Source organism: Mustela lutreola, chromosome 3 (genome assembly GCF_030435805.1).
Source record: "Mustela lutreola isolate mMusLut2 chromosome 3, mMusLut2.pri, whole genome shotgun sequence".
Classification (NCBI taxonomy): domain Eukaryota; kingdom Metazoa; phylum Chordata; class Mammalia; order Carnivora; family Mustelidae; genus Mustela; species Mustela lutreola.
Window position 1 is genome coordinate 163,370,291 of NC_081292.1, and position 27,078 is coordinate 163,397,368.

Sequence of the window (27,078 nt, forward strand, 5' to 3'; positions counted from 1 at the left end):
ATATTATAAATTTATAAATTATAGAAATTCTTTAATAATGACTTGGCCCAGGCAAATCTGCATTACCCCAAATCTTTCTCCCTCCAGACTCACAGATGCTAGATGAGGGAAAGAGAGGAAGGAAAAAGAGCAACCAAGAACAACTTCTCAGGTTTTGATTTGAGCATCTGGATGGATGTGATGCTCCACATTAAGAGTAAAAAAGTCTGAAGAAAGGAACATCAGGGGTTCACTTCGGTTTTCAACTTGAGAGGTCTCTTGGACATCTAAATTGAGATATTAAAATGGTAGTTAAGATTCCAGGGAGTGGCCAGGGTTAGAGATACACCTTTGGGAGAGATGTAGTTCGAAGTCTGGGGACTGGTAAAAATATCCTAAAGAGAGTATCAGTATGGTGAGGGGCAGGAAAGGAAGAAAGGCGTCTCAGAACAGAAGAGCTCCAACCTTAAAAACCTCTGAATGTGAAGTTAGTAACAGGTTCTGTGTATGATAAATATTACCAATAGGCAAACTGTCTAATTATAATGCTGACATTAGTGTCAATTATACTTATCCCATTGTTTTTTCCATCAACCCCATGAAATAGAAAGTAAGATACACATGGTGGTGAGATAATAGATCATTTTAAATTTCTTTCTCATCCTTTTCCATATTGTTCAAATTCTTTACAATGAACACGTGATGATTCCATAATGATAAAAATGCAATAAATACCTTAAATAGTAATATCTTATATGTTGTTCACAGTACACTTTAACCAGTGATCCTATACCTATGCACATTCCACCACATTAAGATGCAAACATACAGCGTAAGGTTGGACACTTGTCCTATAATATTCGAAGAATCATACCTATACATATTTAAATTTTTTTAAAACTTAGAATAATGATGCTTTGGTTAAAGTGATAAGACCAAGATATCTTCATGATACTTTGGATATAACAGAAGCATATTTATTGAATAAACAGAAGATCACAGCTAAAAGTCACTGTACAAAAGCTTATTAGTAAGCTTGAGATGCAGTTTACAAGCATGTTCCTTATGTCTCTGTACATTTTCCAACTCTCCAAATGTAGAGGGATAGCAAAAATGTAATCAGGGAAATAATTCTTGGCCACAACTCACATTCCAGGGGAAGAAAAATAACAACAACAAAATACCCAAGCAAAACCATCAAACCACATCCTGGTAAAAACCTTTAATGTGCTGCTGGGCCATCATCTGGTCCCCATCATTACCAGCTGTGCCTTGCATACGCGGGAAAGGCCAGACTTCAGTAATAGGAACTAAAATACAAGGCCCATGACAAGGCTTTGAAGTTGAATTTGTTTAGCAGCATTTGTGACTAAGGTGGTGACTAGAGAATTTTAAAAAGCGACAGACAAGGTCATAGAGGACAGACTTGCTAGGTCCTGTTTATAAAAATAGGAGGAATCTTTCAAATCTAGATAGGAATGACAACTTCTAGGTCTGCCACAGTAACTTTCCATTTTTCATTTGGGAGATGTGAATAAAAGCCTGCTTTGAGCAGAGTACATGTGGATGTTTGGCCAGATAGGACAACAAAACTGAAGAACTTTGCATCAAATGGGGAAAGAATGATTAAAAACCCTGAAAATGATGCCTGCTTTGAGCAGAGTACATGTGGATATTTGGCCAGATGGGACAACAAAACTGAAGAACTTTGTATCAAATGGGGAAAGAATGATTAAAAACCCTGAAAATGATAGCTGCAAACTTATCCAAATATCACAGCTATAGTAGTTGGTTCCTAGAGACATTCCACAAAACCATTCCTAGGGTTGTAAATGTGCGAGCAAATAAGTTAATCAAGATAAGCTTCTTAACAGCAAAACTTTTAAGTCATGTTGTTAGTCTCTCAGAGGGATATCATAAAAGCAACATTCCCCTCCATTCTTTATTTATGAAACTTTTTTTTAAGATTTTTATTTATTTATTTGACAGACAGAGATCACAAGTAGGCAAAGAGGCAGGCAGAGAGACGGGAGGAAGCAGGCTCCCCGCTGAGCAGAGAGCCCAATGCCAGGCTCCATCCCAGGACCCTGAGATCATGACCTGAGCCGAAGGCAGAGGCTTTACCCACTGAGCCACCCTGCTGCCCCGAAACTCTTTTACCCAAAGTATCACAGAAGAGTTGCGCTCCAAAAAACACTTGCTAAGTCCTTCCTAGTAGAGATAAGGGTCACATAGGACAAATCGGAAGAATGTTATGAAAGTTGGGTTTCTAAAGAGAGAGGTAAATAACTTGGTGGAGAAGGAAGAGGAAGAACTATGCAATGGCTCAGAGGCTGAACTTGTTTGCCAAGGGAAAGAACAATCTGCACTCATGGAAGAAACATGGATTCTGAACTCGGTTTGGTTGAGTGACCTTTCCCCAAGAATACTATAGAAGTCCTTGCAAATCAGGTAACTGGAAAAATTGACCAACACTTTGAATTACAACTACTATGAGGTCAATGAGAGGACAGCTGGTAAATCTTGAAGAATCTGCTAATCTTATAGATAACATACACAGATGAAAATCCCTACATTGGTTTTTAAAATTATTATTCTGAATAATTTGAGGGTTGTCACAAAATTTCAATGACCTGAATATTTAAAAGCTAGTACATATTTAATTAGTTTTTATTAATTTGTCTCCTCTATAAGTTTTACTCATCCCTTGTAAGGATATATGCTTTATAAAACAAATTAACAGTAATATTTCATGCATTTGTTCCTTCTAGAATCCAGAATTATCAACCTTAAGGCAGAAATCCTGCCAATTATAATCCTACCCTTGCAAAACATCATCAAAATGCTGATTCATACTGACTAAACAGGCTGCATATTAATTACTCATTTCAGTGTCAGTGTGTTCATTATACATGGCTCTTTCTAAAGGAGGAAAAGATAAGGAGATGCTGATGCTTCCAGGGCATTTCATTAAAATGCACAATGTGGAAAAAATAAGTTACTTTTGCCCTTTAAATGAATTACATAGAACAAACTTGTGAAAATTACATCATTTGGAGCCAGAAGAACATTTTCAGTCTTCTTTCTTAAATGCTTTTGGTAGCTCAGATCTACACAAGTTATGATACGATTTCTCCAGTGTGTATCTCTAAGGTCTTTGCCTCCAGTTCCTGACTGCACACCTCCTCTCATTAGTATGTCAGGTTTTAGTAATGTTTGGGGTGACAAAAAAGACCCTGACATAGTAGAAATTCACCTTGGACTTGAGCTATGTTCTCCTGGTACAGCTATGCTCTCCTGGTACAGCTATCTTCAGTCATGCCTGAGCAAGTCTTATGTAAAAAGTTACATCATGTACTATTTAATGAAATGCATCCAGTTGATAAGAAGCACCTTAATGGTAGCTGTTATGATGATGATGATTATTATTATAATTATTACACGGATGAAGATCAGAACGAAGATGAAGTTGATGCTGTTGCTTTCTAGTGAACTAGAGAGAAGGTAATCACCAGAGTTTCTCAGATTGATCCCAAGTCCCTTGGAACCAGAACTCAAGCCACACTTCCTTCTGGGGGTTAGGCATATCTGGGTATATAGCTAGATAACTTGCCCAAAGGTCTTTTGGACAGAGGCTGGAAGTCTATGCTAAGGGAATAAAGATGATGAGCTGAGCCCGTGACAAATGTTTAGTTAGCAGAATGGAATAGGGATCCTGGGTACATCTTTCCAGAACTGCCCCTGTCCAGGTCTCCTGGACACATGTAGAAGCCCAGGAGAGGGAGAGGGAGCTGCAACTGTTAATTAAAATAATTATTTCTATTACGTCATATACTATATCTATTGTGACCCTATCCTTCCAGAAGATTAGGCATGGGGAAGAGAATCTACTTCCTTCCTCACCTCCTATTCCTTCTCACTCCCCTGACACAGACCCCAGGTGGATTTGGCAGAAGGGAGCTCAGGTCTTCTTTGGAGAGTCAGTCCAGGTGCTAACTACGCTGAGTAGAGCCACAGGAGGGACTGAAATGTCCAGTGAAGGAGCAAGAGAGTATATAGAGCTGTGTCAGGGAAACACTGTCACGGGGGCATGGCAAACTACCCAGTGTTGCTGGATGTGTATAGGCTGAAAATGCTTGTGAGCACATTTAAGGCCCCCCTAAGAGAGTTCCAGAAATACCAGTGGGTGGGCTGGCAGGGTGATTCAAAGTTCTTTGCCAGCAAGTGGGGAGAGCCAGCAACACTAGTGGACTTTGAGCTACTATTATTAATGTGACCTCATGTGTTATTCTGGATGATGAGTCATAGGAGAAATGTACGGCATATATGAATATAGGGAGAGGTGCCCTTGCCCATTTTCTGTTAGAGATGTGTGGAAACTGCCATTCTAGAAAAATAAATCTGAGGTCTCAGAGTAGCTGGTGAAATATACCAAGTTTCTCTTTCTCCTTCACTTTTCAAACACAGGAACAAAGCATGAAAGGTGGAGTGATCATGTTAGGCCAGAAAGAAGATAGGAGAAGAAAAGCAGAGAAGGGGAGAGGAAGACTATGGGTGAATAAGCTCCTGCCATGCATTATGCATTAGGTGCATAATGGCTATTGTTCATGGCTATTGTTGTACCTGACTCTCAATTAAAAAGAGAAAGAGAGAACCCGAGTCAAGTATTATTATCACCATTTTAAGGCAAATAGACAGCTAAATTTCAGAGAAACAAAGTAACTTGTCCAATATCACAAAAATTCTAACCATCAGAACAAATTTTGAATCAAAATCTATATTACATCAAAATCCATGCCTGCACCCCCCAAGTCAACCTGCCAGAGTACAGGAAGAAGACTTTAAGATTCTTACTACTATTTCTCTATGCTTGGCAGTAAGATTGGTTTAGTCCAGATCAGGTAATGACATACCACACATGGTTCACAGAGTATCATGAAGGAAGAGGGGTTAACACAGGGGATGACAGTGGCCTCTCCACTTACTTATTCGTATTTTTTTAGTATATTATGGTGCTGTAGAGTATGGGACCTATATAAGTCACTTATATTACCCGCTTTTTAACTAATAAGTCCCAGAGATAGATGAAAGCCTTCAAAATGTTCCTCTAAAGAAGTGGGAGATCGATGAGAATGCCAGTGATACAAACGCATGTGAATGGCACAGGCATGAGCTCTTCGTCAACCATCAACCAGAGAGATACAGAGATGACACATGAGGTTCTGACTCAAAATCAAACCAAAAAATAAATTAATAAATAAATAAATATGAAACCTATTTAAGGTATGAGTTGATATCCAACATTGTAAATATTGTCTTAGTATATTTTACATAGTTGCATTTACTGTGCTTTGGGGAGTGTTTTTTCCAGTTACTCATAAGTATATCCACTTAGAAGCCAATCCTGAATCACTGTGTTTCAAATTTTAAATAAATAATTTCAGATATAATAAAATATTTGTGATAGGTTTAGTACTAGTAAAATTCAGTACTAATAAGTTTAGTGCTTCATGTAGAATTAAAGGATTTTGTAGTCAATGAATACATAGTTATTAAATATTATACATTGCAACTTCATCTCATCTTTAAGCTTTCCTCTTTTACAATAAAATGGACATGGCACATTAATTCTGTGGTAGATATATGTAATTTATGAATAAATGAATTTATTTTTATTGAGGGCTCATGTTCAAAAAAGTGTAATAGGGTACATTATCAAAACCATTTTGCTGGCTGATGCACCATATATCAGAGTATAGTGAATACTGTGTGGTACATAAAAAGTTCTTGAAAAAAAATTTTAATGAATAAATACCACATGGGTATGAATTACACTTCATAGAGTAAGGAATGTTTGGGCGAACAAAAAGAGAGAGGGGATGGCTTTAATTTTAGAAAGAAGATGGAAGGCATCACCTTTAGCTAGAGCTTGTGTTTATAATCTCAGCATCTCTTCCAGAAGGAGCCCCTTTCAATCTCAAAGTGATGTAGTTTAGATGATAAATTTTATGATCACATTAATTATACAGAAGATTATCAACTTCTCTATCTTCCTCTATTTCTCTCATTTTTTCTCCTTTTACCCCTGACTCAAAATGTGTTTATTTATTTTCATGAGCAGCCCTGTTGTCTGTCTTGATATGTTCTAGGTTATGAAACAGTTATGTCATGGTCTTCCTTCCTTGCAAAATTAATCTCTGTCCCTCTCCTTACATGCCTTCTTTCCCTGCTTATAAACGTATCTAGGTCTTGAGAAACCTAAAATTTAAAAAAAAAAAAAAAAGCTGAGATCAACTTCTCTTTGAACTTGTTTCCCCATTTATTTTACTATGGACAGTCTTTAAAAAGATGCTGCTTCTGTTTCCTTCTCCACCCATCACACTATTGAAATTGCTCTTAAAAATTCCTAGTGACAGCACCATGTTATATATGCTCTTCTCTACATTCCCCTACAAAACGTTAGTGAGAGCTTAGAGACTTGCACAGGGATCAAAGCCCTTTGACCAAAAATGGTCCTCCTCTACCTACGAAAATAAGAGAAGGTGAAGGCAAGAAGTTGCACCTCCCTGCTCAGCCAGGTGGAATGAACTGGTGACCTTCATATGGTCCTCCCACCCAAAGGCATTTTCCTAGCCCCCCTCACTCCACATCTTTTCCTGAATATCTGAAATTACTGACCACATTTCACTAACTTAAAAGTTTCTACTATTTTGGTATATTCCAGGATACTACAAGGTATTGTATAAACACTACAGAATTTGGAGTCAGAAAGATATGAATGTGAATTCTGGTTTTGTCCCACTATATTGCTTGGTGACCTCACCCAAATCATTAGCCTTGTTGAACCTGATTTCATTGTCTGTCAAGTGGAATTGATGACACCTCACTCACAGGCTGATTCTCACTAAGAGTTAAGAAAGACTATGTTCATGTGAACACTGGTTTATGTCTTCTTTTTATTATAAAGTTTTCAACTGCCTTTAAAGGCACAACTCATTAAGCTGACTGTGCCTTAATCTACATTCACTTGCAATAGAATCGAAAGTGCTGAAGAGTCACTTTTGACGCATTGTTTACTCTCCACATACTTGAGTCTAGAGTCTTCAGGACAATGACACCATCTCTTTCTATGAAACACATAGTACATTCATTTCTAATAGTACATTTATTACTAGCACATTTATTTCTGAAGTACATTTATTTATTTCTAGAAATAAATGCACTAACAAATAATGTCATAATGTACTATGGGTTTCTAAAGCACTAAGGACTATGCTCAAGATTTGACTTATTTTCCTATAGTTCATGGTGAGTATTTTTCTTTCTAATTCCATTTTATAATAAGAGGATTAAAGGATGTAATGGAAAAGTATATAGAAAATATCTGGAGCTACCCCTAAATGCCTAGGAAGGAACAAGAGTCCAGCCTAAGGAGAGGTACATTCACTCTTACCCTTCTTCAGAGAATTACAAACAAAAGATGTTCAGTGGCTGGCAGAGGTGGGAGGCAGGGCACTCTAAAGCACCTTCAGGGGACACTTACCAACCAGAGTTCACTTTAAACACCTTCCAAGTCCATGGCACATGGACAACCTTCATGGAAGTATGCTCTACTAAAAACAATGCTCCCTCCTCCTTCTCACCTTCCCCACATTCCAGGCCCCAAAGGAATATGGAGGGGGGACATCAGAACCACTAGTTTAGAAAAGCAACGAACACACCATCCTTCCTCAGTCAGGGACTTCCCACCTGCAATGTGTAACAATCCCAAACTGGAGAGAGAAGAGATGCTTCAACTTAAAATCAAGTCGGGAAGGGACGCCTGGGTGGCTCAGTCAGTTAAGTGTCTGCCTTCGGTTCAGGTCATGATCCCAGGGTCCTGGGATGGAGTCTTGCAATGGACTCCCTGCTCAGCTGGGAGCCTGCTTCTCCCTCTACCTGCTGCTCCCCCTGCTTGTGCTTACTCACTTTCTCACTCTTGCTCTCTGACAAATAAATATATAAAATATTTTTTTAAAAAATCAAGTTTGGAGCTTTGTTAATTATAAGAGACTAGACATTACACTTATTTGTCTGAGTATGCGTTTATATCTAGTCACTAAAAGTGACCAGAAAAGTCAAAGGACTGCCTTAGTTTTCACCCAGGGGCAGGGCTAGTTCAGGAAGAAAAAATTCAAGTCAACAGGTGGCAGAAATACAATTGTATAACTGGTTCAGTAACCTCAGTTACATCCCAGCCCAGCCCTTTGCTCTGCTGCCCCAAGTCCTTGCAGGTTACTGAGACACTAGTTCTGGACTATTCCCCAAGCTGCAGGTGCATATTAAAATCCAAAGATGACACAACATAGTTTTAGGTTTAAGAAGTCCACTATGAGAGACACATGAAATAGGTAAGATGCATTGTGTGGGGACTCCAAGAACAGGATGCTGAATTTTCATTTTGATGTCAACACTGTAGGCCTAGGCATTAAAAAGGAAGTACTATGTCCACTATGTTGACTGCAATTTAAGGTGTAACAGAAGGAAGAATTGTGAGAAGTGGGGTTAGGACAGGGATCCCAGGAGAAGAACCAAAAACAAGGGATGTTACAGCTGGTTTAAAGACTTCTACTACCATGGTCCCCACTCTTCTATTGCCTTCCAACACCTTTCAGTGCATAAACCACACCTCTGCCCTGCCATTGTCATGCACACATTTATTGATAAGCAGCACTGAAATTAGCCAGAGAGAGAAAAGAACACTTTCTTTAGTTACCCGCTGAGAAGTTAAAATTTTATCTCAGCTTGGTTCTTCGGAGAGCAGAGGAAATGTTACTGGAAAATTGCCATCCTCCAGTAAAAGGGCAGGCAACTACAGACATAAAGTTAGCCTTCATCTCAAAAAGTAACCAGACACAGTGATTTATGGGCAGAATTCCTCAGGTTGGGGGAAGGTAAGAGCCCCAGCGCTGCAGACCAAAGGAAACAATGCTTTATAATCTGCTGAACAAATGATAAGTCAAATTACAGAAAACACAGAACTGCAGAGATAAAAGCACATTCCCTGGGGCCAGGAAATTGTAGAGCGTTTACCCAGGAAGTTTAAAATGAGAGAATTTCCCTGAGCCCACTCCCTATATTTATCTTTCTCATTCTCATTTTTCAGTCTTCATTTTTCATTTCCTGTATCATACTGACATTTTCTAACAAATAATTTATATGTATGAAGGTAAGATATATATACATACATATACATATATGTATATATACATATATGACTATATATTCACATTTATGTTTATTTACATTAGTTTAAATATTTAAAAATTGTATTTGTCTCTAAATGATGATACAGATTCAACACTTTCCATCTGAAACAAAATGAAAAAATCCCTTAATCCATAAAGCTGTAATTAACCAAAATACAGACAGCCTATCACGACAAGAATTCTAATGTTGTACCTAAGAATAAATCATTCTGATTTTAACATTTCTTTCTGAGAAGTTTTCACTTTCCACACTTTTTTTTCACACTTTTTTTAATAAAATGGGAAGCACTATTTTCCTCCTCATTAAATTTATTGTAGTTAATGAAATGAATAATGGTCACTTTCAGTTTTAAAATTCAATGTATATCAATCAATACCTGCTTTCTTAAATCACCGACCTACATTCATTTTGAAAGTTTTCATGCTTACAACACAATGATTTCTAATTTTTAAAAGATTAGAATCTACTTGGGATATGAGACCACGTAACCTACCCTAGTTATCCTTAAACACCAAAAAAACAATTTTTTTACTAAAAAAAAAATCCTTTGATTTTTAAAATTTAGTTTAGTTTAGTTATTTTCATTGCTGATTATATTTTAAAACTCACCCAAATTATTTTTGAGCCTATCTGCTAGATGGTGTACTAATGACTTTACAGGCAATATCAGTACGATTGGTCCACCTGCATACAAAATGATCCTGAGAACCACCCCCAGAACAACCTTAGCATCCACCGTCCACACATGGAAAGGACTAAAATGTGAAATAGTGGGTGGTCCTGGAGTAGAGTCTGGGAAAGACTGGCTGACCCCACAGAGATGCCCAGCAGCTCCTCCCAGTCTGATTCTAAAGGGCAGGCTGTGTGGTCAGAGCAGCTGTGACAGCCCCCAGATGGTCCCCTTGTTCAGGCAGTGAAGCCCCAAGAAAGGCTAACTTACTTTCTACAAATACCCTTCTTATGCTCCCTGCTGTTAAGGCAAACACTGGTTGTTTCTATGCTGAGGACTTCTTTCCTTCATATCGTAGTAGCCTAGAGTTCCAGCTGACTTCTTTTACAGGTGGTCATTCTACAACACTTAATGAGAGAGAAAAATTCCTCAGCTTAAATAAAATATGCTTAATGCAGTAAGCATGCCCCTTAGAAATATGTAAAGACTTAGCTTTGTTTTATTAACAAAGCTGTTGTGGACTAAACTATGTCCCCCAAAAAAAGCAATATGTTGAAGTCCTAAACCCCAGTACTTCAGAATGTGACTTTATTTAGAAAGAGGCTCTTTATGGAGGTAACAAAGTTAATACTAGGTGATTAGGATGGGTCTTGATCCAATATGGCTGGGGTCCTCTTAAAAAGAATCAATTTGGTCCCAGAGACAAACACAGAGGAAAGATGGTGTGAAGACATGCAGAGAGGGCCACATAAAGTTGGAGGACTGAAGTGGTGCATGCATAAGCCAACAAATGCCAAAGACTGCAGGCAAACCACCAGAGGCTAAGAAGAAGCAAGGAATGATTCTGCTATAGGTTTCAGAGGGAGCATGGCCCTGGGACACCCCGATTTCAGGCTTCTAGCCTCCAGAACCACAAGACAGTTACGTTTCCGTAGTTTTAAGTCCACCAGTCTGTGTTACTTTGTTACAGCAGCCTTAAAAACTAATACACTAACCGAACTCTTTTCAGTTTCTCTTTTTGTCCCCCATTATTATTTTGTGAGTTTGACTAGCAGAAGCTGAATGGCTGTTCAGATTTTCTGATTTTTCTGATTTTAGTAAATTATCTTTTCTTGGCTTCAGAGATGAAATTTAATCTTAATTCCATTGCTCCTGCAAATTAAGCTGTAAAATGAGTTCCACTATTAAGAGATCCTCACTTCATGTTGTAGAACCTAAGGAAGTTTAGTGATAAGATCCACAGACTCTCGCTCCTACAAGGCCTTGGTATTACAGCCTTAGCACAAAAGGCAAGTCTTCCCCCACCCTCCAAATGAACCAGAGTTTAAATGATAAAAGACGTATGGTTATTTGCTTGACAGATCAGCCTCTGCCAGTACCATCTTGGATCTGCAAATCTGCTTGTCACTATATCCAGAGGAGAGCTGGGGATAACTCTAGGCTTCAGGGATGCTTCCAGCAGCAGTAAGATTCATCTCCACATTATAAGCCATATGCCTGTAGGCATGTCAGCGTTCCCAGTTACACACAAATCTAAGTGAATTCAAGACACAGAGCTCTGTTTCCATCCTTTTTAGTAATACTAGTGAAAATGGAATAGAAAATGAAGCCAATCTTATAGCCTCTAATTATAGTGAGGTTCTTTTTTAAATTTCTGATTATTTTAATATCTTTGTCAAGGTCAAAATATTTATTGTAAGACTTCTCTCTCATAAAATGCTATCAACCACTCATTTATTTATCTATTTCTCCTAGAAGCAGATATTAATACATAAATAAACAGCAAACATTTATTAGGAGCTTACCATGTACCAGGCACTCTGCTGAATGCTTCACCTTATCACTTTGACTCTTCAGAACAACCACATAGGGTATATACCATTATTACCCCTTAGAAGAAGAATCAGTGACATCACCTGCCCAAGGGTCCATACCCAAGTTTACACTGTCCATACGTGACGCCAATCTCTGACTTCAGAGCCCACATTCTTAACTATTCAGCTATTCTGCCTCTATTTAGTGGTCATTAGGTGTCAGCTATTGTGCTAAGAACAAGGGAAAACATTTCTTTTTTCCCCAACAGCTATATGCCTTGTGGTCAAGGAACTGACAATTTAGGGGAGGGAAAATGATAAATAAGCATTGTATTAATATAGTTTGATAAGCCCAGAAATGAAGTTGTTTAGGCTGCTATAGCTCGTATCAAAATCTCTTAATACACAAAGCCAAAGACTCTCCCTTCTATAGTATTCATTTGAAACAAGACTCTTCAAAAAAAATTCTGAATGAATGACAGGTAATAAGAAAAGTAAAATATGTACACATGCTGACTTGGAACTCAAACTGAAATAATCCAGAAGGCCAGCATACTTAACCTGTCTTGGCAAAATTAGGAAGCAGTTAGGAAGTCATAAAGATAGTGTGGTAAGAACAGCCATCCCCTTTCGCTCCTGGCCAAAGGCTCCTGGAAGAGGACATAGGGTCTTTCCTCTCTTGCCTCCCTCTCTTTCAGGCAGATTCCAAATCCCCATCAGGAGTCCCCTTGCTGCTGTCAGAGAATAAAGCATCTGTTGTAACCCAGAATAGCATGCAATCCCAATGTTCAAGCTTTGTTCAAATCTTTGCTTGTCTTTGGCCTGATTTGTTCAAGCTCCCTAAGGCTGAGGGTTCCTGCTAAATGCTGCCTTATCCAATTATCAACCATATGCAATTCTCTGGCACTTTGCAGCTGAAACAGACCTTAGAGAGCATTCCCCTGAACCCGCTCATTACTCTGTCACCCCTTGGCATTTATGCAATTAGTTTGCTCTGTTTAATTTGTATTTATACAGTGGGTGCTTTGGTAGTATACTTAAGAATTTTTCCTCAATGCATTTTCTCTCTCAACTAAATTACAAGATCGTCAAGTATAGGGAGTGTATGAGAATGAAGTACCTTTGTATTTATAGCTCTCTCCAGTGGTTTTCATACAGTGGGTGCTCAATAAAAGATGTAGACTAATAGACAATCCAAAATATAAAAAGTAGAGTAGTCAGAAGGTACATTTAGAAGACCCCTTCTTCATTTAGTTGAGCATCCCACCTATTCCCTAATGTTTTTCTAAACTAATTAGACAGAATTCAAAACTGAGATTGGCCTTGGGTTACTTTATCTTACAGTCCTATGAGATCAGTTCACATTAAACATTTATCTCTGTTACTCTGGACTTTTTGGTTGCCAGTAACAAAAACCCACTCATGGTTATGTAAGAAAAATAAAATAAAATAAAAGAAAGGAGGCTACAAGGACAGGAAATAAACTGAGTTTTATGACGGCCTCCGACACCATCAGAAAGACCTGCCAACTTTCAACTCTGCTCCTCTTTACATATACCCTTTATCCATCTCCCGCTTCATATTTCTATCTTTCTTTCAGGTCAACTATAAGAGGGATAGCAAGGTGGCCAGCAAATGCAGAGTCGACAGCTACAGGTGCACCCAGTGAATTTTTTTGGCCCACTTCCAAATTTCCTAAGGAAAGCTTTCTGGTAGACCCAATTTGTCTTTTGTCAGCCCCTGGACTATGACCACAAACACAGGATCGTGCAAAATCTTGATTATTTCCATTCTAATGAGGAGAGAAGTTGATAAGAGAGATTTCCCAGAAAAAAAGAAAAAAAAAGTCAGACCTAAAAAAAAAAAATCAGTGGAAATCTATGTTAATTATTATCTCTATATAACCAGTTACTCAGGTCCTCTAAATTCTCAGTCATAGAATAAAATCCCAACAACTTATCTCTTGCACATAGATGTGCTCAAATGTTATATGATTATTTAGAAGAAGTAATTACTTAGTAAATGTGTGCAGGTGATGACAGCCATATGAATGATCATAAGTTTTCTTTGATTCATGTCTCAATATTTTATTCATTTATTTTATATCTCAACATTTTATTTAATTAATTAAGTGTCTCTAAATCCCATTTCTAATTCTATTTCCTTCTTTTCCTTCTAAAATTAGTTGGCTACTTAAGGGATAATTTGATTCTCTTGTAGAATCATAAAGTCTAATCCTAGAAGAATTACTAAATTCTCTAAGAGAATTAGAGAATTTAAGTGATGTAAATGCAGCTAGAGAGCAAGATTCATAGATTGCTATCATGGTGTAACATATAGGAACCATCACTGTGTTATTTTTAAGGCTCCATGAGCTGAGAGTTATATAAGAGCCCCATGAAAATACCCCAGCAACTTAATGACTAAGTCCAGGCAAATTCTAGGAATTTTTCTTCAACCACATATTTAACAAAATAAATTCCACAAAGTAGCCTAGAGAGAAAACAAGTACCCAAGACCAAATGTTCTTTGAATGTAGAAAATTCTAGCATGAGGAACCATTTTTTTTCCTTGTGAGACCAGATTTCATATATATATATATATATGAACCAGTTACATGTAACTGAATGAGTGTTGAAGCAAGACACACACTGAATAGTGTGACCAAAACCTCAGGGTTCCAAATCCTCCTTCCCTACAGAGACTCGTATTTGCCCATTCATTATTTGGAGCAGAGATGACTGGCTGTGGGACCCTCAAATCATGCATAATATAAAGAGACTTCTTTCCCTCAGGCTTCCAGATTGTCAGGTGAGGCCATCCAGGGCATGATGGCATTAAAATCCTAATAGTCACTGAACAACAAAATGCATTACAATTTGTTCCAGTCCAGGCCAGTCAAGGTCTCATTATACAGGCCCTCAGGGCTGAGAAGAGGCAGGAGAACAATGATGGAAATGTACGGTGCCATGGTGTCCTTGCTGCATCCCCTGGTTTCACAGGGATAGAACTGAGTCCCTTTGAACTAATTTGGTGACAAGCATCTTCCACTTACCTTTCACAGAACTCAGATCAACAATGAATGATTCTGCATCCCACACTGTTCATCATAAATTCTTCACCCCAAAGTGATCTTTTCCCAATCCCAAAATGGACTTACGTATTGTAGCTGAGAGAGAAAAGCAATTTTACCATGAAGTATAAGCAGTTTTTGACATGTGGGACTCTTTAGAGGGAGAAGAGAACATAATCAGGAGCAGAATGACACATTGGGAATAAGATCAGGGTTCTTAACCTAGCTCTGTTACCAAATTCTAGGGTCACTTTCAGAAAAAGCCTAAATTCGCTGAACCCTCCCTTTCTTCATCTTATCTAAGATGAATTTAAAGAAGTAGAACTACTGGGGCACCTGGGTGGCTCAGTCAGTTGAGCATCTGACTCAGTTTCAGCTCAGATCATAATCTCAGGGTTCTGAGATCAAGCCCCTCATAGAGCTCTGAGCTCAGTAGGGAGTCTGCTTGAGATTCTTCCTCTCTCTTTGCACCTCCCCTCCCCACTCTCTCTCTCTCTCAAATAAATAAATAAAATATTTTTAAAAAGAAAGTACAACTATTTACTTATGACCAAGAAAGAAAAAAAAAACACAACCATTTATAACTGCAATATGCCATGGATTAAAAAATGCATCCTGACTGCAGAGATGTTAAAATATGAGAAGCATTTTAGAATCAGTGACAAATGTATAATTGAATGGTGGAGGTTTAGCAAAATAGTTACTTCTTAAAGTGGTCTTCTCTGGTGGCTTACTCTTTTCAAGAAATGACTATGTGAACTGTTGATTTCCCTTCTCTCTGCAGCTGCACTTAAGCAATCGAAAATAGCTGCAGAAAAGAGAGGAGCAGGGCTTTTAGGGAAAATGCACTTCTGTCTGGTAGTTGTAGAGTGTCTCTGAATCAATTAGGCACTGGAAAGTTAAATTCCTTGCCTGTCTTAAACAAAGCCAAGGTCAGGGATTTGCCAAAGGTCAACTCTTGCTCCCTGCTGACCACCCAGCTTTCAAAGCACCTGTCTTCCTCACACCGGAATCACCTCCCTTCCAACTTCTGCACTAGTTACCTCTTCCTTCCCCCTCACCCTCTCTCTCTTCCCTTTTCCTTTCTTTTTCCTTCCTTTTCCCCAGCCATCAATATTTATTAAGCACATACTCTGCGTCTAATAAATCACATTTAAATAAATAATAGGCACCGCCTGAACTGTCTTCAAGCAACACACTCATGTTGAGTGAAAGGCAGCACACTTGAAATGCAATGTAACAGGAGCACACACATGACCCAGGCTTGGAAGATCAGGTAAGGCTTTCCCAGGAGGTGACATGAAAACTGAGACCAGAAGCATTATTGAGAGAGCATCAATTCATACAGTAAATCCCTTCAGAGCAGAGAACTGAATTCTGGTTCAGTTCTGAATTCTGGTTAACTGAATCCTGGTTAGCTAAAACAACTCAAGAACATTTGAGCTGCATGTTTTCTATTTTCTCCCATAATCTAAGCTGATTTTATCCGCTGTCCAGATCACCTTTTGCACTAGCCAATCAGTACACTCTCTGCCACCCTATTAATCCTGCTCCCTTGTGGTCTACACCTTTGCTTAGCTCTTCCAGATGCCCAAAGTGTCTTCTCTCCACACTCTTCCACCCAATTCAACCTATGACTTGAAAAGCAACTATTATGTATCTCAGCACAGTTTTCTCAGAAGAAAACTGAGATGCAGAGTGGTTTAGCAACTAGCCTGAGGTCACACCGCCTTTAAGTAGCCATGCAGAATTCAGACCAGGAAAAATTCTTCCCAAAGTCCCTTCTTCTCCCACTGCACCACACTGGCCAATGTAGCCAGAGCCCTTCATATTTCAAGGCCAACCTGAGGGTCATACCATCTCCCTGAGTTTCCCTCTAATAGTGGTAGCCTGTACAGATCTTACTTTCCCTAGTCTTTCTGTATGTATTCCCTTAAGCTTCTTACAGACTGACATTGTTTTTAAATGAGCACACATATTTTTCAACAAAACTGTAGACCACTTGGGGCAGGAATCATACTTTTATATCTCTCTGGGATTTGGGATTATCAATGCAGGACAGATAACAGGCTTTTCTTTTTGTATATGCAGGTTAGAAGATAGGGATATTAACAATTTGAAGGAAGTCTCAGCTGGGTTCCAGGTAAGGGGCACTTTTGGTAATGCTGAGCTATAGAAGCTCTCAGGCATCAGCCAGACCAGTATTGCTCTTAATTCAGTTCCCCTTTCAGGCAGTGCCATGAACTTATTGTAAGCATTCACTGGCAATGGGAAATGAACAAAAATTAAGGATATAAAATGTTTCCTGAGTTTTGAACTTCCTCCTAGAGCAACCGGACCAGAAAAATATCACTCTTTGAATGCAAATAAAATGCCATTTGGGATGAGAAATTACATTTTTCCATTGAAATTCTTCAGGACATGAATTCTCAAGTAGATCAGAGCTGACACGTATTATTGGTTTTTATTCTTTCCCATACCTAAGTCACTCCCAGGGTGTTCACAAGGCACTTAGAGAAGTGCATTCACCCCACCGGGCTACCAATTGATCATTTAGTACATTATTACATAACTTATTACCAGTAAGTGGCAAAAGCACAGAGTAGAATTTAATTCCTTATCATTATTTGCATGACATATATAGCACTTTTCTCCAGGCTCTGTGCAGAGAATATTTAACAAGCCACATTAACTTCCAAGCATCTAGAATTATACAGCTGAAAACAAAGGAAGCAGAAGAAAGAGCAGAAAAGCTAAAGTGTGAGATAAGGGAATTTCTGACAGAGAAAGAAAAAAGGCAGATAAAAACAAAATCAAATCCTAAAGGGGATGAAACAGTGCATTCTAGCTATGCTGGAGTGATATTATCCAAAAGACCACAAAACAAAACTACCTAAAGAGTTCCACTTACCCCATATTCTTTAGGGCTGAGGTCAATTTGTTAATTTGGATAAGGGACTATCTGGCCTAAGAAATCAGAGCAAAAAGTATTGCCACTTTGTCATGAGTGTGTTAAAAGTTGAAGAGCATAAGGAAAATTGTTATGTGGACCCCAAGTACAGAGTCTGTGATGTAGTTGTGTGGATAGAAACCACCCAGAGTACTGCATAAATCCCTGAAACTCTCTCCTTTCTTATTCTAAGAGTAAGAATCATCCAGAGTGATTGTCTAGATCCTCAGTCATCCTGGATTTTTACTTTAAATCTATCAGCCTTCATCAGTTTTTACCAGGATAGGCTTTTCTCTAGAATGTTTCCTTATTTTCAGCATCTTAATTGCCCTTTCTCACATGCATACGCGCACGTGCACACACCACACACACACACACACACACACACACTACCCAGTGATCGAGTGAATGAAAAGCAGAGGATTAGGATATCATACAGTGATATCATACAGAGTTATCATTTCCAGGTGACTGGCTACACACACATACACACATATACACACCACATGACTTTGCATGGGATGTGTAGACCTACTTGAGAGGTTGGACATTTTTCACTGATCACATTTAATATATATTCTGGATGTGTCTCAAAGATTATGTCAATTTTCAGTATCCCGCAAACCCCTAACTGAGGCCGCACAGGGCCTGCATCAGTTCATAAAGGTCTCTTTAATCACATGTGATTCTCATTACCAGGACATAATCTTTCCAAGAAAATGCCAAGAGAGAAGAGCTGACTTGAAGAGATTTGGCAAAACTTCTCGGATCATTTGCAAGAGATAAACATTTCCTCTACCTCATTAATTCACATTTTTTGGCATACAGAATGTGCATTATCCTTGTAGTTATCACCATCCTCAAAAACCCTGGAAATTTTGTGAAAAAGCTTAATGGCTCATGCTATAAATGGCAAAATTCCCCCAGCTGGTATCTGTTGCTTGCTAGAGCCATTTGTGGGATACTGCTTTCTAGATGAAAATTAAGCTGGAAGATAAAATGGGAAAAGCATCGCAAAGTGCCTTGTAATCACCAGATATATTTGGGACCAGCTTAATTTCCATTTGTCTGGGCTTTCCAACATTCACCACAGAGTTTTCATTTGGGAATGGGAAACCAGGTTTGCATGATAAAGATAGATATGTTTGTGCAAAGGATGGTATGTATGTACAGTATCCATTCTTTAACCACCCACATATCCTTTCAACAGATACTTGTGGACTATATATTGTATGTTCTTCATATTTTGGAAGACATAAAGAAGAGTAAGTCATATACTGTCCCCAAGGAGCTTACAGTCTTCATTGGGGGAAAAGACATACAGAAAAAAATCTGATTATGATCAAAGGCAAAAAAACTTACAAATCAGAGATATACCTCCCCACTCCACCTTTTCTCATAACTATGTTGAGATACAGTTCAGAGATAGATAGCTCCAAATTCATGATTTCAAATAATAAGGGTGAATCTACTGGTATCCATTTTAAAAATAAATGATTATTTATCATTTTTGTATGTCAGTTTGTTGAAATGGAGACAAGAATGCACAAAGCATATTCATGGAAACTTGTGTTGTCAGTTTTATGTGCAGCATAGGGAATCTGTTTAGAAGAATATGCTTGAAAAGATATGGTATACCCACATTGTAGAATTAAAGCGAAGTTCTGGCTGGCTTTACTTCAGTGAGCAATAGCTGCTACTGAAAGTTTTTAAACAGGGCCAAAGTTCAAAAAATAATCTCATTAAAAATGTATTCACATATGCATGAATTACGAGCAGGGGTCTTGGAGTTAGGCCACCAGTTAGGAAGGTATTATATTCTTGATAACTAGTGATAAAAGAATGAACTCAAGTAGTAATGGGTGGAGTTTAGTTTTCATCACACTGAGTCTGAGTCAATGGGTCGTGCTGTAGGAGAAAATATACAGCAAACAACTGGAAATGCAGACCTGAGAAAGGTCATTGCTGTGATAGAAAGTTTGGAGGCATGTTTTAAGTATGTTTTCATTCTTAGAGAGGAAAAGACTGCAGATAGCTACAGAGAGAAACAAGAAGGATCAAGAAGGAGCACCTCATTTAGGAAGAAGGAAGAGCACCAAAGGGTGGGTCTTAGTAGCAATAATGGGAAGTCAAAGGAGCACAGAAACATGCAGTATCACAAAATCCAACTGAAATTTTAAGATGTGTGTCTTAGTCTGTTTGGGCCGCTGTAACTGAATGCCATAGAAACAAGGATTTATGCTCATAGATCCAGAGTCCTGAAGTCTAAGATCGAGGTGTAGTATGGCTGGGTTCTTGGTGAGAACTCTTCCTGGTTTGCAGATGGCTGCCTTCTTGCTATATTCTCCCATGGGACAAGGAGCCACCACCTCTCTGCTATCCCTTCTCTTACAGGCACTAACCCCATTCATGAGGGTTCCATCGTCATATTCTAAGTACCTCTCAAAGACCCCTCTTCCAAATACCATCACACTGGGGATTAGAAGGACTTCAACATCTGAATTTGTGAGGGGACACAGACATTTAGTTTACATCAATGTGGACGGCCAAGGCATCTCACAGTGCAAAGAGAGTACAGAAGTTAAGAAGTCAGAGGAAGTAATTTGAGTTACAGACTATAATATATCAGTGATCACAAAGAGACCAGTCTGATTGGAATATGGAGGTTGGAACCTAGATCCCAAGCAGTTTGTGAATGTCAAAGTGGTGAAGATGGCAGGTGCAAACTGAGATATTTGTTGGCAAAAGCAAAATGAAGAGATGATATCAGAGTCAAGGGATCCAGAGGAGTTTGCTTTTTCACTACTTGTTTCTTCAGTTTGTGTGTTTGCTTTTAGTTGATGGCAACTTGAACATGTTTGTCAAATGGAGGGAAATGTTCATTAACTCTAGAGAACATACAGGGCTAAACTTTAAAGGGAATAACCAGCAGACCCAGATCCCAGCAGAATCAGAAAGCAATAAGATTGAGACCAGTGATGAAGCAGATGGATGCCTCTTTCCCTGGGATTGGAGGACAAGAGTGGAAAATGATTGAAAATACTGAGAATGCTGGAAGAGAAGCTTCTCTCATTCACAACAGCAAAGTCAGCCCCAGATAACTCTAGAACCAGAGGAGGATGAAGATGATCACTCAGATGACCAGGCTCAGAGTGCATGCAGCAGGCAAGACAGTTTAGGATTCAGGATTCCAGGATTCAGCTGAATGTGAGAGGGAACCAGAAAGAGAACGCAAAAGCACTACCAAGCAGCATGGAAGGTCCCACTGCAGTAGCCAAATACATCTCATTTAAAGCTCTGGGATTCGTTTTGTCACTTACTCTGTGGATTGCCAGCAGCCCTTGGGCAAAAGAAAAAAAAAAAAAAAAAAACCCCACAAAGTGACAAAGTAGAACAATTAGCTGTGTGTGTCACTGTTTCCCAGTGCCCTTTGTAGCTGGTGAGAATAGCAGAAGGTCTGGAGGTCAGGGAAATCAATTGTGAAGGCAAGAGTGTTACTGAGATGTTTAGCATTGAGGTAGGTCTATTCTGGATAGGAAGATCACCAAGGCCAGATAATGTTCTGAATGGTAATGGGAGAGGTGGGTGTATATAAGGTCAAGTCTGCACTTCATCCTTCTTAAAAATATGGATTACAGGTAATGGGAAAATTTCTCATTCCTTTTGTGGTAGATCAGCCCTCAGTATCCAAATTAATCCAAGGAATCCTCCCTCATCCTCCTATACAGCCAGGAGGCTATACCTCGATGGATGCTAAGTTGTCCTGTCAGAAACTTCCACACTAAACACTGATCTTTGCCTCACTGAGACAGCTCAGGCATAAATGATAATTCTGGTTACTTAAGAGGCAAAGCTCCCTAGTCACTGGGAACAGTAGAAAACAGTAGTCAGTAAGTCTTTGCGAAACAAAGTGAACAGGAGTTCTGACTCTTCAAGAAACTTGCCATGCTCTCTCTCATGTGCTTGACAGCATTTTCTACAATATTCCTTTAAGTATGAGGGTCAGAGCACATACTCTAATTAGATAAAATTTCCACCAATAAAGACGTATCTCATTTTGGGGCACCTGGGTGGCTCAATGGGTTAAGCCTCTACCTTCGGCTCATGGTCCCAGGGTCCTGAGTCCGAGGGTCCAGTGATCAAGCCCCAAGTCAGACTCTCTGCATGGTTGGGAGCCTGCTTCCCCCTCTCTCTCTGCCTGCCTCTCTGTCTACTTGTGATATCTGTCAAATAAATAAATAAAATCTTTAAAGAAAAAAAAAAGAAGTATCTTATTTCACTATGTTTGAGTTCATTCAGTTGCCAATAACATTTTGATTTTCAGCTGAATAAACAATAAATCCAGGAGGCTATTTGAATGTATAGTACTCTTGAAAGAAGCTTTTAGGACACAAAACCCAAAGCTGTTAACTCTAACATTAAGAAGACAATGTAGCTGAGCTGAAGTAACCCATTTCGGGATGCATTTCTTTCCAAGGGAAACTAAAAAGTTATTCTTCACAAGGAGACATTGCTGTCCCCACACAATTAGACATTGGGGATCAGATAAAGTGTTACTATACTTATCACTCTGAACTACAAAGCCTGCAAATAAATCCAATTACCCACTTAGATAATCAAGGAAATGTGCTTTTTAGGGCAAATAACCTATTTCATAGAAAAAGTTATTTCACATAAAGAATGCCCTGGGTATGGTGCATAAATAATGAATCTTGGAACACTAAAAAAAATAATTTAAATTAAATTAAATTAATAATTAAATTAAATTAAAATTTAAAAAAATTTAAAAAATTAAATTAAAAAAAGAATGCTATATGAAAAAAGAGAATGCTATATATATACGTGTGTGTGTGTGTGTGTGTGTGTGTATTAAAAGGATGCTATATATATATGAAAGAATGAAATTAGAACAAGTCTCTCTCCCTGCCTCACTCCATCCCTTCTCTCCTTCTTCCCTTCTTACCATATGGAATATGGGACTAGTTGCTGGTGGGGCGTTCTCTCAGGAAGCAAAGGGATGGCTGCCTTCCAAAGGTAGCCCTAAGGCCATGGCATGGTTCAGAGGCTAGAGCAGAATTTGCGTAAATAACACAAGAGTCAGAGGGTTCCATTCTTCTGCTTTGCAGGCATGATTGTTGACTGATTCTGGGGTCTGAGGAGATAGTTATGAGTCAGAACCTGCTGATGGCACTTTCCTAGTTATAAAACTTTTGGAAAAGGAAAACTGTTTGAAAATACTTCAAAAAAATAAACCAACTGTATCTCACTGTGTCTGAAGGGGAACTGACTATATCACAGAGTTCTAATGAAAAAAAAAATTTTTTTTTCTACGAGAAAAAAAGAAAAAAAAAGACTTCTGTGGTCTTCGTGGTTAGTCATGGTCCCCAGTAATCACTGTTCAGTTCAACCTCCCAACTTGGTCCATGCTATTTTGTCCAGCGGCTCCTTCCTTCTCTTATCCTCTCCTCCTACCTCCCTTCCCTCCCCACACTGCCCTCACTGCAATCCTCAGCTCAGACCTCAGCAGTTCCAAAGTGCCTCCCTCAACAACTCCACTTCTCGGCCCTCTCTTCCCCTCTGACACCTTCATAACATGTATTGTATGGCACTCACATGTCCCATATTTATTCCACAAGGCACCATAATGTCAGTTTTTATATGTATATCTTGACTGCTCAACTGCACTGCGGTTGTTCAGTATCACAGACTTTGGCTCCACCCCCAGAGGTTCTACATTTAAAGTCACTGAGAACTGAAACACTTTTAGGTTCAAAGACACACTTAGATAAATGTCCACAGTCCACTAAGTGCCCTTTTTGGTTCTTGGGTGAATCAATCCAATCTCCAATTCAGTGTGATACAAAAAAGGACAGAAGAAGAACACTGCTATTTTGTCAATGTTTGAATTCGTTTGCCCTAGATAAACAATCACACTCAGCTCTGAACACAGTAGGACTTAGAAGACAGGTGTTTGCTGGAGGCCTCCACGAAGTCAGATATAGAGACCTGAGGACACTTGGGGTTATCTCTGAATAAAATTCACACTTTCCAAAGGTCCACTTTGTTTGTCTCACCTTTACCACTATGTCACTACCATGACAAAAAAGAAGAGGTGTCGTGACCAGACCTGTTGCTGGACTGATGACTCTGTGATAAACAGAATACAGAAGTGTAGCCCAGCAACTTTCCTTACTAGAAACTGGGTAGACTCTTGAGAGCCAATGTATAAACTTTAGCTAACCCCCAGTTCTGAGCTTTTCCCCCATGCACTGACCACTGAATCCTGAGTAACTCTTCATGAGTAAACTAAAAGGACTGTCTACTTATATCCTTACTCACACACATACTGCTCATGTGCTCATTCCACAGTAAACAGATCCAAAAGTAACCTCAGTCATGGTCATCATCTACTACAATCTATGAAACAACTCATGGTTTTCATTCACCTAAAGGGGATGTGCCCACTCTTTAGACCAGGAAAGTTCATTTGTTCTGACCCTCTGAGACCTTCAGCCTTGATCCTGGAAATTTATTGGTCTTACTTTCAATTGCTAAGTGCTGCCCAATAACCAAAAACTCAAGCCTAGAGAAGATGGGACATCAGTCTGGATAGCACCATACTTTATCTTAAGTCTTAAGTCTTTCACATGTGACCCTCCTGTAAGCCACCTGACCTAGTATTTGAAGAGTACCTAAAAATTCCCAACATAGTGAAACCACCAGAACCCTTATAAAACAGAAATCTCTTTAAAACTGGGTGAAACATTTCTTTTATCTCAGTTTGCTAATATATATATATATATATATATATATATATATATATATATATATTTGAGATATATATGTATCTCAAACACAAGTAAGCACCATTCTCTTAGATATTCTTTCTTAGATTTTATTTTTAATGAGACATTTGGTATCAAAACATACTTAAGAAGTGTTATACCAATATCAGTAATTTTAAGAGGCAATGTTTTTCCCCTCAAAGAACTAAAAGCTTCAGATTCACATGGCATTACCCAGCTCTTCAAAGTTTACTAAAATAAATCTCAAGAGCTTTGTATGTACTATTTAGAACTTTTGGTTGACTTGGAAACAGCAGAGCATTTTTGCCCTTCTCATATCTCCTGAGGACTGCTTCTCAAGGCCAGGGAACTCTATCAACAAAGATGGAAAACTGGGAAACAGCTCTCATGCCTCAAATGCTTTACTAGTGAATCTATTTCTTATACCCAGTGGGACTTCTTAGGTTGTCTTCCTCATTCAGCCCCTAAAATGTAGCCTTGCCTACTGTCATACAATGATACCTTTGACCTATGCTCCAGAAGGCCCCATTCTGGCCCTCCTCCAGCCCCACCCCTCCTCGTAGAGCAAGAGAAGTGTCATGATTCCACTCACACCAACTCCATACTTTTAGAAGATGTCCCAGGCATTTAGGATTCCACAATCCCCTGCCCAAATAGCCCAAACCTGTTTTTTTGGCCATAAGACAAAGCCCTGTCTTGAGAGTCTCCCCATGAAACAGGCACAATCAGAAGAATCAAAGTATATTAGTAATTTTGAGATTTTAAGATTTATTTAAAAATCATCTCTGCTCATTGTCATAAAGTCAGTGAGATTTTAAGCATGTATGGACCTTTGCAAATTCTCATTCTCTTATTTTATGGTCCAGAACTCTGGGCAAGAGTAGGGAGGGACCTAGCCTTGACTGAAATCTTACCTCCAACTATTAGAGGTCTACAACCTTTTTTCTGAAACGCTTGTGTCAAGATGTGTTTTGAGGTTCAGAATTCAGGGCGTGTTAGAGAGGTGACATAAAACTTCACACCCCCAGTGGAGTCTTAAGGTAGCAGCTCACAACCAAACACAGTAATACTTTGCAAGAAACACACTGATATTCACAAGGTAGTGGATTGAATTGTGTCTCCATACCCCCATTCAAATGTTGAAGTCCTAATACCCAGTAACTCAGAATATAATTATAGTTTGAGACAGAGTTTTTAAAGAGGTAACTGAGTTAAAATGAGATCACTAGTGTGGGCCTAATCCAATATGATGGTGTCCTTATAAGAAGAGGACATTAGGACACAGGCACAAAGGGAAGACCATCTACAAACCAAGAAGAGAGGCCTCTGAAGAAACCAACCTTTCTGACACCTTGATCTCAGACTTCCAGCCTCCAGAATTGTAAGGCAAACAATTTCTGTTGTTAAAGCCTGTGGTATTTTGTTATGGCAGCCCTATCAAACTAATACACACACCAAGTAAAGAATGAATAACCTTATGTGAGAACAATCAGGTTCTACTCCCAAATGAGTTACAGAAAAATCTCCTGTTTTCAGAATTTTCTTTGCTTTCAGAAGAACAGAGTGTGGGCCTGTCCTATCCACAGGTCCATGGACAAGTTGCCTAACCCAGCCCAGAGCCTGGAGTCCCAAACCTTTCCAAGAGCACACAGAGCAATCTGTGAGTCTCTTCCATGCTATGGAAATACCCTTACAGCCTGGCTGTGCATGCTTCCAGGCTTGCCTAAAAACTGGTTTCAGATGAACATGAACCCAGCCAATGAAACAAGTTCTACTACACAAGGACCCTTTGCAAGGAAATTCTGTATTAGTCTCTCACCAGGTCCTCCTAAATTGGCTAAATGCTTCAGATTCTTTTAATTCTGTAGCCTTATTACTCCTTCCATTTTGGCATCATTTGGGAAACTTACATTCTTTCTCTCTCTCTCTCTGCTATCCGTACATTTTGGATTGGTTTCTACATTGAATTAAAAGAAGAGGGACCACCTCAGAGCTTCTGCAAGGTAATAAGCACATATATGTGTATGTAAAAGAAAAAGTATTTCCCAATAGTTTTATTTAACAACCAACCAGCTGTCCTTTCCCTACTTTTCCAAATCCTTGATTAGGGAAAGGAGCCAGTTAAAAATTTTGAGAATTTATTATTTAGCAGTGGAAAACAAGCTCAGTTACTAAACTCTTTAAAGAAACAGTGAGTATCATTTTTATTCTGAGTTCTATGTATAGCGCCTGCTGGCTTTGATTCTGAGTTTCTTGTTTTTTCCTAAACTGAATCATTATCCATTAAAAATCTTCCCTGCATGTTCCTCACCAAGTCACAGATACCCTTACTTTCAAAGACTAGCCTACTGCCTATTACATATTTACACAGCAATGTGAACACTTGCAGTAATGATAATGATAATGCTTCCCAGTGACAGACATTACTCTAAGCACTTTTGCATATAACTCATTGAATGATCATAAGTCTGTTACTGTTATTATTAAGTGTATTTTATTTATGAGGAAATGGAGACATGGAGAGGGAAAATAATTTA

The 27,078-nt window shown here is 38.8% G+C and overlaps 1 long non-coding RNA gene across 2 annotated transcripts in view; it reads right to left on the reverse strand.

Annotated features, from left to right (window-relative positions):
- The window catches only part of LOC131827229 (uncharacterized), a 156,894-nt gene that overhangs the window by 26,586 nt on the left and 103,230 nt on the right, over positions 1-27,078 (reverse strand). The window lies entirely within an intron of this gene.